The 14,410-nt window shown below is 38.3% G+C and overlaps 1 protein-coding gene across 1 annotated transcript in view; it reads left to right on the plus strand.

The window, feature by feature from the left end:
• The first annotated feature begins 539 nt into the window (after positions 1-539).
• The window catches only part of PLEK (pleckstrin), a 55,815-nt gene continuing 41,944 nt past the window's right edge, over positions 540-14,410 (plus strand). The window contains exons 1-3 of the mRNA XM_040553167.1: positions 540-669; positions 1,918-1,986; positions 2,265-2,392. The gene's annotated coding sequence lies outside the window, so the exon portion shown is untranslated. The remainder of the gene's footprint in view (positions 670-1,917; positions 1,987-2,264; positions 2,393-14,410) is intronic.

Consider the following 14,410-nt stretch of genomic DNA (forward strand, 5'->3'; position numbering starts at 1 on the left):
GGGTTAGGGCTGCCACCTAATTAAATAATCTTCTGTCCTGACCCTTAAAAGGCCATAAGCAGCTTTTCGCAGCAAAGCAGGTGAACTCTTGGGACAGTGCAGTAAAGCTTGAAAATATGCCATTTTTAAGCATCTGTGTGTTCTTATTGGCTCCAGTGGTGTTTTGTTTTGTTTTAAAATAATTTCTTATTCTTCTCTAATGATCTAGAAGGTAAAAAGGGAAGCTACCTTTTATGACCTGACTTGGTGGGAAAATACTTTGAGCTACCAGGGTTTGGGGGGAGGGCTGTATTTTATCAGCAAAAGAGGAAGGCTATTTAGACAGAAATGAAAACTACCCTTTCTCAGCATGTTTGAATTGTCCCGGTGCTGCAGATCCTGAATTGTTAAGTCTGTAAAACTGATGCACCATATTTATTCATCTCATTCCATTTGTAATAATGGATAGAATAATAAGCAAGTCTAAAGATATAATACTGACTGGAACTGACAAATAGATGAAAAGATGAAGTAGCTCTCTCGCTGTATTTCTCTTACACCTACATCTGTCTTTTCAGTTGAAAGAAATCAAAAGGAATCTGCCCTTATTTTCTTGCATATTTGTGAGAGCGTATATAAATTGCCGAGATTTGGGAGGAGAGGAAGATAATACTTCTCAGATCAAGTAGGGTACAGTGGAAAAAAATGACCAAATAAAAGGGTTGGAGACACAGGGGAACACTGTTCTCTTTACCTAGAAAATGAAGAAGGGGACTTGCCTTAAAACCAGGAGCAAGGTGAGGGCCACAGAATCTTTGGGAAGTTGTGGGTTGATAAGGGTGCTTTTTGGTAACCTGTTGGGTCATTTTGCAGCACTGCAGGACAGTAGGTTTCAAATTGCTAGACCTGCCCTGTATGTGAAGTTGTCTTGAGCATGTGTGCTTACTAAAACACTGAATATTTCTGGTCTGTGCATCTTGCTGCCCAAGGTGTTGTGGAATTAAATGTCCTGAGAGTAGGATTATTTCTTTAGGTATCCCTTTGAGCTCTTAGTGGTAATTAACGGCTCATGAGAAGTTGAAGTCACAGTTTGAAAATCACTGTATGTAATTTTTTTTTTCTTTAATCCTGACTGGGTTTTAAAGAGTGGTCTTCTGATTTCCTAAACTTATTGGTGCTGCTGGCTAGGATAAGCTGGGGACAAAAATGCTTTCTGCATCTTTGCCCCTCTGCTTGTGATTATATCACTGTATCAGATAGCTCTCTGCAGAACAAATATATGGAAACAATTTGCAAGGATGGCTGAGACTAAAAGCTTACATTTTTTTCTAGAGACTATACTGTTGGCATAATAATTTAATATGGTCATCTTATTTGTCTAGCAGTTGATAAGATTTCTTGATGGCATCTAGCTGTATCTGGGCTTGGTATAATTGACTTTCGCTTTTTTTTGTTGTTCTGTTTTTTTGGGGGGAGTGGGTAGGGACATTTGTTCAGGGGAACTCTGATAAGAACAGTGAGCAGACTCCTCACAGCAACTGGAGGTAAATGTTGCAAACACGAGTACACTATTTGATTTTTCACTGGTGTCTCTCATGGGTGTGAAGAGTTGTTGCTTTTGTTCTATGGATGTACATACATTGGTCTGCGTTGTGAAGGTGTTATCTTCCTGCAGTAACTGATTAGGAAGCAGATACTGGCCTGCACAGGATTTTAATGAACTATTAATGAACATAACTTCAATCTTGTGAAAACAATCACTTGAATTATCTTAAAGTGGTACCTGTTTTTATCACTGTCTGACTGATTCATGTTCTGGCCAGTACAATTTCTGAAGGTGATGACTTAAATAACAAACAGACTGATAATTTAGTAGTGAAGCAATAGTCTGAACTGAAACAATGCCCAAATGTCTCAATTTCCTTCTTTCTCTTGTAGCAGAGAGAAAACTGGGGAATTGCTTGCTTGTTGATCCCTTAATGAGTTGGGGACAACATTTAAATACCAGTAAGTCACATGACTCTTTCAAAACTAATCAAAGTAGATGTTACTGTCATATAGAACGCCTTTTAGCATACCAGTTCGTCTTGTGGGGAGTTAAATTAATATAGTATGGAGTTCTACATGTGTTAACTCTTTCTGTCATCATGGAAGAACAAAAGAGTTGCATTAACAAACTCTGTAGTATCATACAGTAAATTGTGTCCGTTTTAGCTGTGTGTTTTTCTATACCTTTGATTGCCACACACATTCTCAGTTCTCATATAATCTGTTTTAATTTGCAGTGCCATCATCTGTGTGAAAAATGAAGTTGCTGGAGTTTTCAAGAAAAAATGTGATGCAGCATGATCACGTATTCATGTAAATGAATGCTTAAAGATCCCCTCAGCTGAGGAAATGAGACCACACTGTGGTAAGTAATATTCTCTCTTTTTCTGATCACTGTGCTTGTGTGATTCTTCACTGCATGCCTCAGTTCCATGCAGGGACTTTCTCAGGAGCATGTATCAAGGCCTGTGTGGTTTGTAGTTTCAGTTTGAGAAACAGGAGGAAGTTAATCCTGTGTGCCAGTCTGGCACAGGATGTGATTTTTTGTCATGGAATTCAGAAGTGCATCTAAGAACTTGAGGAACTCATTTGGTGCTAATGTAGAATACCACCTATATTTTTATAGCTATGACAATTTTTACTACTTTAAACATGGCAAAACTGGTTTTGGAGATGCTCTTAAGGTTCAAAGCACCTGGTCTATCAACTGTGCCTGTCTGTCAGTGTTTTGATCGTCATTGAATACAACTTTTTTTTTAAATTTTTTTTTTTTTTTTTTTTTTTTACAATTGTAATCTTCAGATACGGTGTCTGCAGCACTGGACTAGAAAATGTCCTCAGTTCCTCTTTGGTGGTGGGTGAAATTTCAGTCCTGCTCTGCTGCTTTCAATAGAAAAGTGAAGTTATTCTCTCTCTGGATGGGGTCTCCTTGTTTTGTTCCCATAAAGCAGGTTCAGGTTCTGAATCCAAAGTGTTTCAACATCCTTGTTTTCATCCTTTCACCCTGATGCTAGAAGGGATAGATTCAGTTGCTGAATACTTGGTGTTTGCATTTAGTATAGAACAGTCACTGAAGGAATAATTAAAAGATCTAGCTTCCCCGCATCATCCTCTTCCTTGAAGAAACAGGAGTTATGAAACAACAACTGTTCTATGTGCAGTCATTATAGTTGCTGGGAGGTCTTGCTCTGCACAGAGGGTAAAGAATCCCTTTCAGGAATTATAACTTGTCTGGTCTCACTGTTAATCACTGTTAATCTGAAGATCTTGTGTGCTTTAAATCTTTGGGCCTTCATGTTGCGAAAGATTGCCTAATGAAAAAGGACACTGGCCAGGGGTGGGGTGCAGCTTTTCACTGTGGTACACTGTAAGTCATTGTGCCTCCTACCTGTTTGGCAAAGTACCATCCACTCTCTGGTTTGGAATGGATTTGTAACTTCAGTGGATTTAAAGTCAGTTTCTGATCAGTCATGCTGTTGCTGAACTCTCCCACAAGAAGTTGCTAGAATGGAGATTTTCCTTTTCCAGAAGGACCTGCTGAAGTCAAAGATATTTGATCATGTTTTCATATCAAACTTTCCTCAACTACTTCTCTCCCACTACAGACAAAAGATAGGCATAAGTTCCTAAGTAAATACCATGAAATTTTGGGTATCTTAGTTATACAGTACTCTTTTTCTTCCCTCTGTCAATAGGGAGGAGTTCTGCTCTTTGCTTAGAAGTTGTGCTTTGTATTTTGCAGCCCGCTTTGCACACTGAGAGCTACTTCAGGTTTTGTGCTGTAAAGACCCACCACTGGAATTTAACCACAACCTAAATAATTTCACCACTGGATGAAAAACTCCTCAAATGTGCTGCCTCTAGTTTGAGCAGCATATATAAGATACTCCAAGCAATACTTAATGTAAAATGTAGTTTCACTGAAAAAAGAAAAACGAAACAAAAACACCAAAACAGACAACAACAAAACCTCCTGTAAGTCTTGTCTGATGCAGGAAGAATAAGACCAGTAGTGGTTCTAGTGCTTTTTAGCTGGTGGAAAACTCAACTGCATATTTTATGGTGTAGATATATGTGTCTATAACCAAATGGATGTTTAAAAGAGCGATGTCACACAAAAAAGAACAATGCATACTAATAATTATTTGTATAACTAAATAGTATCGTCTCATTAGTATTGTGTTGGGAAAAAAAAAAAGAAAAAGTTATCTGGTAAAGAACTTCAGCTTCCTTATGCCTTTTCCCATTCATCTGAAGTTGCTGTGTGACCATTTGTGCAGACATAGGGATAGCTGATAAAATTACCATGGAGAGCTGATGCACAAGGTAGGTGAAGTACATAACTGTATTTCCCAGTGCTGTGAAGGCTCTGTAACGCATGTAAATCTCGGTATTTAAAAAAGCAAACTTGCTTAATGTTATAATAAGCATGTCACCTCTGAGTTATCCTACAACTGCACTGGACAAAGATTTACTGCAGTGTATCCAGTTCTGGTGGACCTGAAGGTAGTAGCAGCCTGTGGGTGAGACACTATCACCGCTCTGACGAGCCTTTCTAGTGACATTGCAGGTGTCCTTTCCCTTTTATGGCTCTCACCAATTTTGGACTAGGATAAACAACACTCTGTTGGCTTTTTGGTCAACATAATTTGCAGTTTTCTGGCTGATTTATGTTCACAGGAATATTTTGCTACCTTCCTGTTGCTACCCACCAGAGCTAAAAGTGTAGGCCATGTCTGGGAAATGTTTATGTTCTGGCCTTTTTTCAAATAGGAACAATTCTGAGAAACACCCCTCATGGCACAGTGAGGCAGCATGCTACGTAGTGATTTTGACATATATAGCTAAGAATAAATACAGATCATCAACACTACCTTGCCCTTCTAGATATGAACTCTATAACTCTAGCACTACTTCAGGAGCTCAGCAGCAAGCTCCTGACAGCTTTCGTTCCCTGTGCCTGGATACTGTAATCCTAGCCTGGGATGAAAGGGACTAATTAATGCCTCTCTACTAGGGAACACATGCTCAGTCTTCTACTGATTGAATGCAGTGGCAGTGTACTAGGTTTAGCTTGGGGTGTGGGGGAAAAGAGAAAAGGACTGCTAGGGAGTAGGAGGAGGATGTATATAATCCTCTAGGGAGCAAACCCTGTGGTGCCTTTGCTGACTAGGATGGTCTTGATCAATAGCGTGGCAGATGCAGGTACATCTGATACAGAATTTGGCTGGCATGTATGGAGGCTTCCTCTTTTTCTTTCCACTCAGACACATAAATGGAAATCCACCTTTGCTGAACAACCTGCAGCCCTTCTTGTGTGGGCTGGTAGCTTTTTTTTTTTTTTCTTAAGCACTGCGGTTCTGAGTGCAATAAATAGAGCATGTTTTAGATGAATTCTCCAGGGAAGCCATTTTCATTATAAAATGGTTGTCAGCACTCAGAAACCTTTGAATATAGCCTAGAACTGTTTGTTTGTTGCGGATCTTGGGAGGTCAGAACCTTTGAAATAGTTGTGTGGAGTAAGCAGTGTTTTAAAAATAAAACCAAAGGCTTCCCTAGATCTGAGCTGTCCTGCTTTCAGAGCTTCCCAGTTGCTGGAAAGTCTGAGTGACCCTGTGCATGGTCTTTTAAAGAGGAAATGCTGCTAGCTGATCAAGGTCCATGAAAGTGCTAGAGAAAATCAGAGAATGTCTAAATCCAGTAAAGCTTTTGGTATTAAGGTAAAAAAAAACATCCATCATCAAAGCAGTCAGAGCCGGAATCCTCTGAAGTGCTTGGGATCTGTGGATAAAGAACAGTGTGTCCTAATGTATCCTGTAGCAATATGTTCCTACCTGATGCTGTAGCAATGAAGACTACAGAAGAGCTCTAGACATTCTTAATTGCATAGACTTTAGTTTACACCCCATTAACTCTGTTCTGTTTTGTGGGATTGCCAAGCACTAGAGTACAAAGTTTCATGTGGAGCTGGGTATTCCAAACCTTGATCAGGACTACAGTGATTCTTTACTTACAGCTATTAACAAATGAGGCATTTTAACTTCTGTGAGGTAGGTAAGTGTTGACCCTATGAATCCTGAGACAAGTTATTTAGTATACATGTTTTTCTGAATGTCACTTTAGGAACACCTCAACTAATGTTTTGTTCATGCCAGCAAGTTTAAATAGAGGATTTTTATCACCAGGTTTGTCACTCATTTGCTGTGTGACCTTACACATTAGGTATCTCAGGTGGTCACATAAACTTAACGGCCTCTTTTGCAATGGTAAGGCAATAGCAGTACTAGATGGGAGATTCAGAAATTCTTATATGAATATGTAGTGTATTTGTATATGTACCGATATTGACATAGTATAATTCATAATTACTTATATTTGAATGTCATGTACTTTATGTACCAACCATGGTATGTTCAACATCACCTGATGTGTCTAGCCTAAATACTTTTCTGTGGGGAAAAAAACAGAAGTGATTAAGGTTTCTTCTTGACTTAAAACTTTTCCACAATATATTATTTCAGTTTTAGGTTAATTTTTGTTCATCTGCAAAATCTTCATAAAAGATAAGCAGAATAGCTCACTAATAAAATTTCAGACATTAAAAAGTAGAAAAAGCTTAAGTTACATATTTTCTTTAATCCTACAGCCTACATCTATGGTGAATCCATTTTTTTTAAGAAAATATACTCAGCTAAACTTTTAAAACTACTGTTCAGTGCTTAACTGCAAATAGGATCACTAAGGTTGTGTACCATAAAAGTTCAAAGACACAAAATGTCAAAGACATTAGTAAGAAAACCCACTTTGAGGCTGTTGATCTGTACAACAAGCAGTTTACCTGCCTCTCAGCAAAACTGATAGCTTCTAGCATCAGTGTTCGGGGATGTCTGGTCCCTTGCTATGGATTATCCTGTAGACTTCAATGAATGCTTTGTGAGTTGAGGGTAATGCGAATTTTCTAAGGATAAATGGAGATTGTTTGGCCTAGTTATTGTCCTTTGCAATGGCTCTCTGCTCCTTGTAGCTATCACTACTCAATTGATATGAGGATCTCTTCTATAAATATTTAAATATTTGTCACTTAAAAATCTTTGCACAGAAAGAGGCTAAACCATGCTGCTTGAGAAGGCTGTCTTTGATTCCAGTGGTCCCTGAAGAGACATTCAGATTCTGAGCTGAATTTCTTCACTCAAATACACACATTGTCTTCAGTAATAAATTTGCATACAAACTGGAGGAAGGAGCTTGGCCTATTCTTAGAGCAAGTCAAAATTACTCTGCTTCTTCACGAACAGCTGTACATCTTTGTATTATATCTTGCATATCAACAATGTATGCAAGGCAGAGAGGAGAGTCTTTGCCTTGGAGGAATTCACAGCCTAAATATGAAGGCTGAAATATTACTCAATGCCTTCATTAGGGTTAAGATCTCATTATTCTTTACTATGAGCTTATAATATGCAGATAGATGCCAGGCTCCTGCTGGGCTTCAGGAAAAGAAGAGTATATGCTAGCTGTCGTTGCTGCCCCTCTTACTGGAAGTTTCCCTGATACGATCTATTTGCATGAACTTGCATGTGTCTGCTTCCTAACTCAGTTCTTAAGATATTATCTGTGTTAGCTTACATACTTTATGTAGCTGAAGTTTGTCTAAAGTTACTTTGACAGTCATGTTGGGGAGTGAAAGCATATGAAGTTATGTTGGTGGACTGGGGAGAATGGAAAAAAAAATCAGTGAAAGAAAAGAGTGATAGTAAGTGGCTGGGAGCAGAAGCCTCTTTACTTGCCCACTGTCACCAAAGCCCCACCTCCAACCACAGTTGTAGTTATTAACATCCATTGGGTGGGTAAAGCTGGATTTTATTCTCAGACTTCTGACACCAGTGTTGGATCTGGGTCAGGCTGAGATTCAGAGGGAGTTCAGTGCACATGGACAGGGAAGAGCTGGCAACAGATGGCATCATAGTGGAAAGAATGAGGCAGCTCATCAGCTGGCAACATTTCTACTGCATTTTGCCAATCATTTGTTTTTCTTCAGGGAGGAATTCAGGGTTCGGTTAAATTTTGTCATTAGTTTTTATAGTCGTTAGTCCTAGGAAGCCATCTTGTCTACTCTGAATTTAGTATTCCTTAAGTTTAAAGCAATTTTAGATATCAGAAAATATAACTAATGATCAGATTTTAGGATTGGATTTTCTTAATGAAAAAAAAGTCAGTTATACATAAATGATAAATGTGGCAAAGCATTTCCCCAAACCCAAGACAGAACGTTCGTCTCTGTGGCAAATAGTTCTGCTGTAATTACTGATTCATGAGCCTTTGAAAAAGAAAGATACTCATGAGTTTAGGAACTAAGTACTTTAACTAGATTGATCTGTTTATATCAGCTTACTGCTTTTACAATAATCTGAGAGTTGGGAAACATTGCTTCTGTTCTGCAAGTAAGGGTGATTCAATTTAGTGGTTGCACAGAAGTAAACGACTCGCTCATTTTTGATTCAAATAAGAGTTACTGCTTAAGTTCTGTTAAACAATTAAATAAAGTTTTCTGTAATCATTCCCGGTTTTCGTAAGTGAGAAAACACATAAAACCAAGCATTATCTTCCTCTCTAGGGAGTTAGGCAGTTTTCAGAAGAGCTGGGATTCTCTTTGTCCAATTTTTCACATGCTTTTTGTTAATTCTTGCTGTAGGTTTAAATTATTAATTTACTAATGCCTAATAGTGATCATTAAGCTTTAAAATGTTAATACATTTTCTTTTTACATCTGCTTTGTTAAAAAAAAAAAAAGGTAAATATGAATAGCTGCCTGTGAGAAGGACAACTATTTTCTTGAAGGGAGGATTTATCTAATTATACATAAACATTTATTCCATGCTCATCACCATAGTAACTGAGGCCTCAAGTCAGTGTGCTTTACTGAGCAGGGTTGCAAATACTGTCATGAGCCAAGGCCTGAACTTCTGTATGAAAGTGCAGTTCCTCAGCTGGTTGAGGCACAGCTAGTTCCTGCTATGCGTTCTTGACCTCTTCCTTGTGCCAGTATTTGTACTCCTGTGGCTGCAAAAGTGGTGGGATCAGGCAGCTAATGGGACTGCAAAATAACCTCTCCAAAAATCAGTGCGTGCCGATCCAGCTTTCTGATCTGGCCGGCCACACGGTTGCCTGAGCACTTGTGAGGCAGTGGGAAGGGACAAGAGCAAACAATTGTGAGAAGTGTGGGGAGAGACAGTGTCTTTCCCTGACAGCTACGAGTTAAGCTGATTACGAAGCTGCTGCTAGAGCTGCTTGTTTGGGGCCTGATGACGACGTAGCTGAAATCATTGGAAAACAGGTATTGGCTTGGGAGTTCGGTTAGTCTGAGTGAGGAAGTGATCTAACCCCTATTCGTTTTGAAGTGTTTTTGTGACTTCAGCAACACGTTCCTGAGCCAAGCATATCTTCTGCCTATATTGAAACGTTGCCTTGAGAAAGGAAAATGTTAAAGGGATGGAAATTCAATGTCTCACATGCTGACTTGTCTTCTGTTAATCTCTGAAAAGTGGCCACAGAATTTTAACAGGATGTTCGCTTCAGGAGGTAGATTCCGCTCTGCTACAATCAACTTTATTTTCTTTTTTATCTTTTTATCCGTACCTAAACAATTGCTTTGAGGAAAGCCTCATCTTTTCACTGTAGCTTTCTCTGTAACAGCAGCAGAGGTAGTGTCTAGTTATTTCTGTAGCTTATTTGTAAATAAATCTCAGATGTATTAGTTTTTTGGCTGCTCACTCTGCCTTATAAAACATTGCAGTTGAATATGTTTTAGAACTACACTGTGTCGAACAGAACTTTACAGACCAAGCTTCTAAAACATATTTATCCTAGAAACTTGGTGAGGGCTTTTATTTTTTATTTGCTACATTAACCAGGCCTTCATATGGAGCCTTTGAAATCCTGCTGCCATTTTATTTCCCTGCACACTTCAGCTCACTTCACCATCCAAGGTCCTGATCCCATGGAAAGTTGCACACTCACTTAACAATGTATGTTTCAAGTGCTACTGCTGATTTATTGCTCTTTGTGCACTGTTGGCTGATTTGAGGACAGTCAGGTATTAGGCTATCTAAGTGACTTGTGCAGTATCTGCAAAAAGATAAATGATTTGCAGGTGTAACACAGCACTACAGTTAATCATGCTAGCAAACCACAGTGTGAAATGTGATCTTGTATAGCCATTTATAGTCTGAGTTTTAAGAGCTGTAACTCTGCTTTTGGCTTGGTTAACTTCTGTGGCTGTTGTAGATTACATTTGCAATCACGTTGTTGCCAAACTTCCACTCTAACTTAAGGTCATGTTTACTACTGCGCAACTGCATAGTGAAGAGTTGCAGTAAAAGCAAAATAAACTTTAAGACTCTTGACAAAGCAGCTTAGTGTCACTCTATGGGAGCCTGATAGCTAGTGGATGTTGGGCAGAAACTCAACTGACTGTAGACCAAAGCAGAATGTTGTTGGCAGCAGTTAAATTTTACTGCTTCATTATAGCTGATGTGTCCTTGACTGCAGCTCTAATAAAAACATTTTGTGCATGTTTTGAGTACTGTTTAAAAGAGAACATAGATATAAGAAAACAGGAGTCTACAGCTCTCCATATGTGGTGTTAGAACTGTGCAAGGTTTTCATCTCATAGCCAGATTGAGTGATCTGGTAGCCTCCTAGAAGATCTCTGCACTTTAAATTTCTGGCACTGCTGATGAAAAGAATGCTGTTGTTGGAACATTTGAGTTCCTGTTACTCTTCCAGAGAATGGATGCAAAGGCTAAATGTCTTTCTCCCAGATGAGGGTTAAGGTCTGTTAGCAGTGAGCTGCAATGGAGCTTACATTATGACTATAATAACTGTTGTGGATTAGACATCCACACCCACACACTCCTTTTTGGTTAAAGTTTTATAGATAAACTCAAATAGTTACTGGCATTCATTACAGCAAAGATGCATCTAAAAGAGAGAGAGAAAAAAAAGGAAAAACAAAACAAACAAACAAAAAAAAACAGAGAAGGAATATCACTGCCACTGACATTTTGAGAAGCCTTCTTTAGCTGACTATAGTGAACAAGGTATACACGATGATGGTGCATATGCCCTTCTAATAAACCTAAACGTGTTAGTCAATTTCAGCTGCGTTTGACAAACAGATTTTTTGGAGATAAAATTCTCCAGAATACTAAGTTCTGAGCAACCATGTGAAAACAGGCTGCAAAGCAGAGGAGACGGGGGTTTATTATTATCCCCAGTTAGGGGAAGAATGATGTAAAACCTAGTTTTCATTAGACAGCAAAAAAAAATATAGAGAAGCAAGACCTTAATGTCCCCCTTGTAAGAAAATCTTCAACTGGAGATCTCAACGTTTTAATGACCAGTCAACCAAGTATGGACTATTAATGTATGGGGAAACCAAACTTCTTTGTTCCTGTACTGTGGACAGACTTTTTTTTCCAGTTTTTAGTTCCTGAAAAGTTGAGAGAACTGCTATTTGTGGGGGATGATTGTGCTAGCTTTTTGGTGTGTTGCGAATAAATGTGTAAAAGCTCACAAAACTATAGTAGAATTGGAGATATAATAGGATTTCTGGCCTGACTCAGTATGGTTTATGTACTGTCAAATCCCAGTGAACCCAACAGGGTCTGAAACCATTTATCACAACTGGACTGAGCCCTTTCTTCCACAGCAAATTACTTTCGTTTATCTATTTTTTAGTATTATTTGCCAGTATAGACAAGATTAAAGCTGTTTTAGTAACTCTGGTCCTCATGTGTATCAGGGAAGTACCAAACTACTAGAAAGGAATCAATTTTGGTCCTTCTGTTTTAAGATGATACGTTTCAAATCTCAGGAAAGATTCCCATGTGCTTTCTAAATATCTTAAATATCAGTATCTTTGGGGAAATTTTTAACGTTTAGTTCCCTATGCTTCTACTTTAATGCAGACACTTTTGCAGGCTCCTGCTCTTATTTAATTGTTGTGTTCAGTGTATAGAAAGTAAGAACACTTTTGTCTCCACTGATGCTTCACAGATGCAAATTATTTAGAAATGGCAGCTCATTACAGAGAATGTTGCATATGCTTTCTTTCACCAGGCAGAGCAAATACCTTAAATAAAGCTGTTCTGGCTCGTAACAAAAATTAATAGGATTGAATGACTTCTGTAAAGCTTCGTACATGTTATGGTGATGTCCAAGCATCATGTGAGCGTTTCGTGTTCTATACATGAGCTTCCCAATTCACGTATTGACTTTGCAGCTCCTGGGTGGGAGGCAATGTAGTTGCCCAAGTTCAAGTTTCACACTTGGACACCAGTCTAATTCCTGGGAACTGTGATTTGTGCAGAAACTGAAGCAGAAAAGCCTTGATAACCATTCTGTTTCACCGTGCTTGCTTTCAGCACCTAGAGTGCAAGGCAGGAGTTAAATAATGCCCTCTGGAGACTGCAGTTGGATTCTCCAGTCACGTCCGTTTGCTTTAATTAAAATTGTGGTATGCCTCCTATGCAAGAGTAGCACAAAAAGGAACCATATTGGGATAAAAGATCTGGTAGTCATTATTGTTCAGGGTTTAGTAGATATGTAGTTTACAGGGATCATACCCAGCCATTTGTTTTTGCTAATTTGTAATGAGAGAAAGGGTTGAAGGCCATGAGAACCTTAGAGGGCCAAATGGTTATTTTAACCTTTCATCTTGTTAGAAAGCAATACTTAGAAGGGGAAAAAATATTACTCTTCATGCTCTTGATGTTTATCAGTCTAATGCCTGTGAACCATGTTAATTTTACAAGAATGATACAGAGATAAGTCTACGCTATTATTTAAAGTACAATCCTAATTACGAAATGCTTCTTAGAGAGAAATAGCTCTTTAGACCAAAATAGTTTTTGTAAAAAATTTTCTGTTATAAGAATGTCCAACTACTTGATCAAACAAGTTAAGCAATCAATACTTCAGTTAACTTTTTTAAGTATTTCATTTCTGCTAAATATACTTGAAAATGAAAAGGCTTCAGTTGGCATGTGTTTTGCTAAACTTTATTTGAAAAATAACTCATTTTTTTCAGATATCTTTAATATTAGGAAACACTTTAAATAACAAGGGACAACTGCTCCCTTTTTGGAACTGAGACTCCTCTGATTCTTACATCTCCTCATGTCCCTTTTTTCTTTCAAGTCAACTAAAACAGATGGGTGCTTAGCAACTCTGAAATTCAGGCGATATATCTAAGTATCTAGCTTTGGCCAAAACATTTTGGATCGCTTTAAGAGTGATTACTAATATTGGAGTTAACCCAAGTAAGTCCTGTTTACTAGGCTCAAGTTGTAATTGCCCACCTTGTACTCTGTCATTTGCCTTTTTATCTTAGAGTAAAATCTACACCAGTGTTTTGTGTTTCTCAGGTGCAGTTTCAAGTTGTAAGAGAATGATTCTTCTCAGGATCTTTAAAAGATCCATCATTTCTCTTTAAAATGTGGAGAGGAAAAAAACAAATAATGAACAGGTGAAAATATTGATACTGTCTCTGTAAGCTGCAAGTCCTACTGAGCAATTTGATGTCAGGTTCACTTTAAGTTCTCATATTCAAGATGTGTCAAATGAATGCTGAAAATTCAGTGTTCCTCAGTAAAGATTTTTACTTGATATAAAGAGATGAATTACCCTTCCAAGATCATGTATATGTTCCAAAATGTACTGCTGATGATGCTTTTTTACTTGGTTTCTATGTTCAGGCTTTATCAATATTCACACTGAACTTTCAGGAGGCTCTCTGGACAATTGATTTTATGAAACATCAGTAACAAGTAATTATGGTGGAAAAAGAATTGGACAACCGGGTAGCTTTACACAGCTGTCCCTTTTCCCTCTGGGACTTATTAAGTGTTATACAAACAAGACTCTCTTTGATTGCGTTAGCTTGTATTGGGACTCGCAGTCTTTTCTCAAACTATGCTCTCTGGCCTGTTCTGTTTCATTATTAATAATCTGTTACCAATTTACATTCACCATATAGTATGATAATTTTGCAGGGTTAATCACCTGTGAGCAGGAAAAGTTTTGTTCTGAAAAATTACCCTGAGCATAGTGTGTGTGATCTGGGGGTCTGCAGATTGGATGTATTTTTTCCAAAATGTTAGATAGGGCTTTGGTTAAAGAAGTTCGATTAACATTAGGTTATCAAACCAGAACTGTTTTCTGAGTTAACACCTAACCTTGTGTTTAGTTGACTGTTGCCTGTGGCTGAATCTGTCTTTGCTGGTGTTGATTATGCATGAGCCAAAACACAGCAACCATGGTCATAGCATAGTTGGTTTTGAAGTAATAGCAAGTACTGGAGGCAGCGAAGACTTGCAATATT

This window comes from Cygnus olor, chromosome 3, assembly GCF_009769625.2.
Source record: "Cygnus olor isolate bCygOlo1 chromosome 3, bCygOlo1.pri.v2, whole genome shotgun sequence".
NCBI classification, from domain to species: Eukaryota; Metazoa; Chordata; class Aves; order Anseriformes; family Anatidae; genus Cygnus; species Cygnus olor.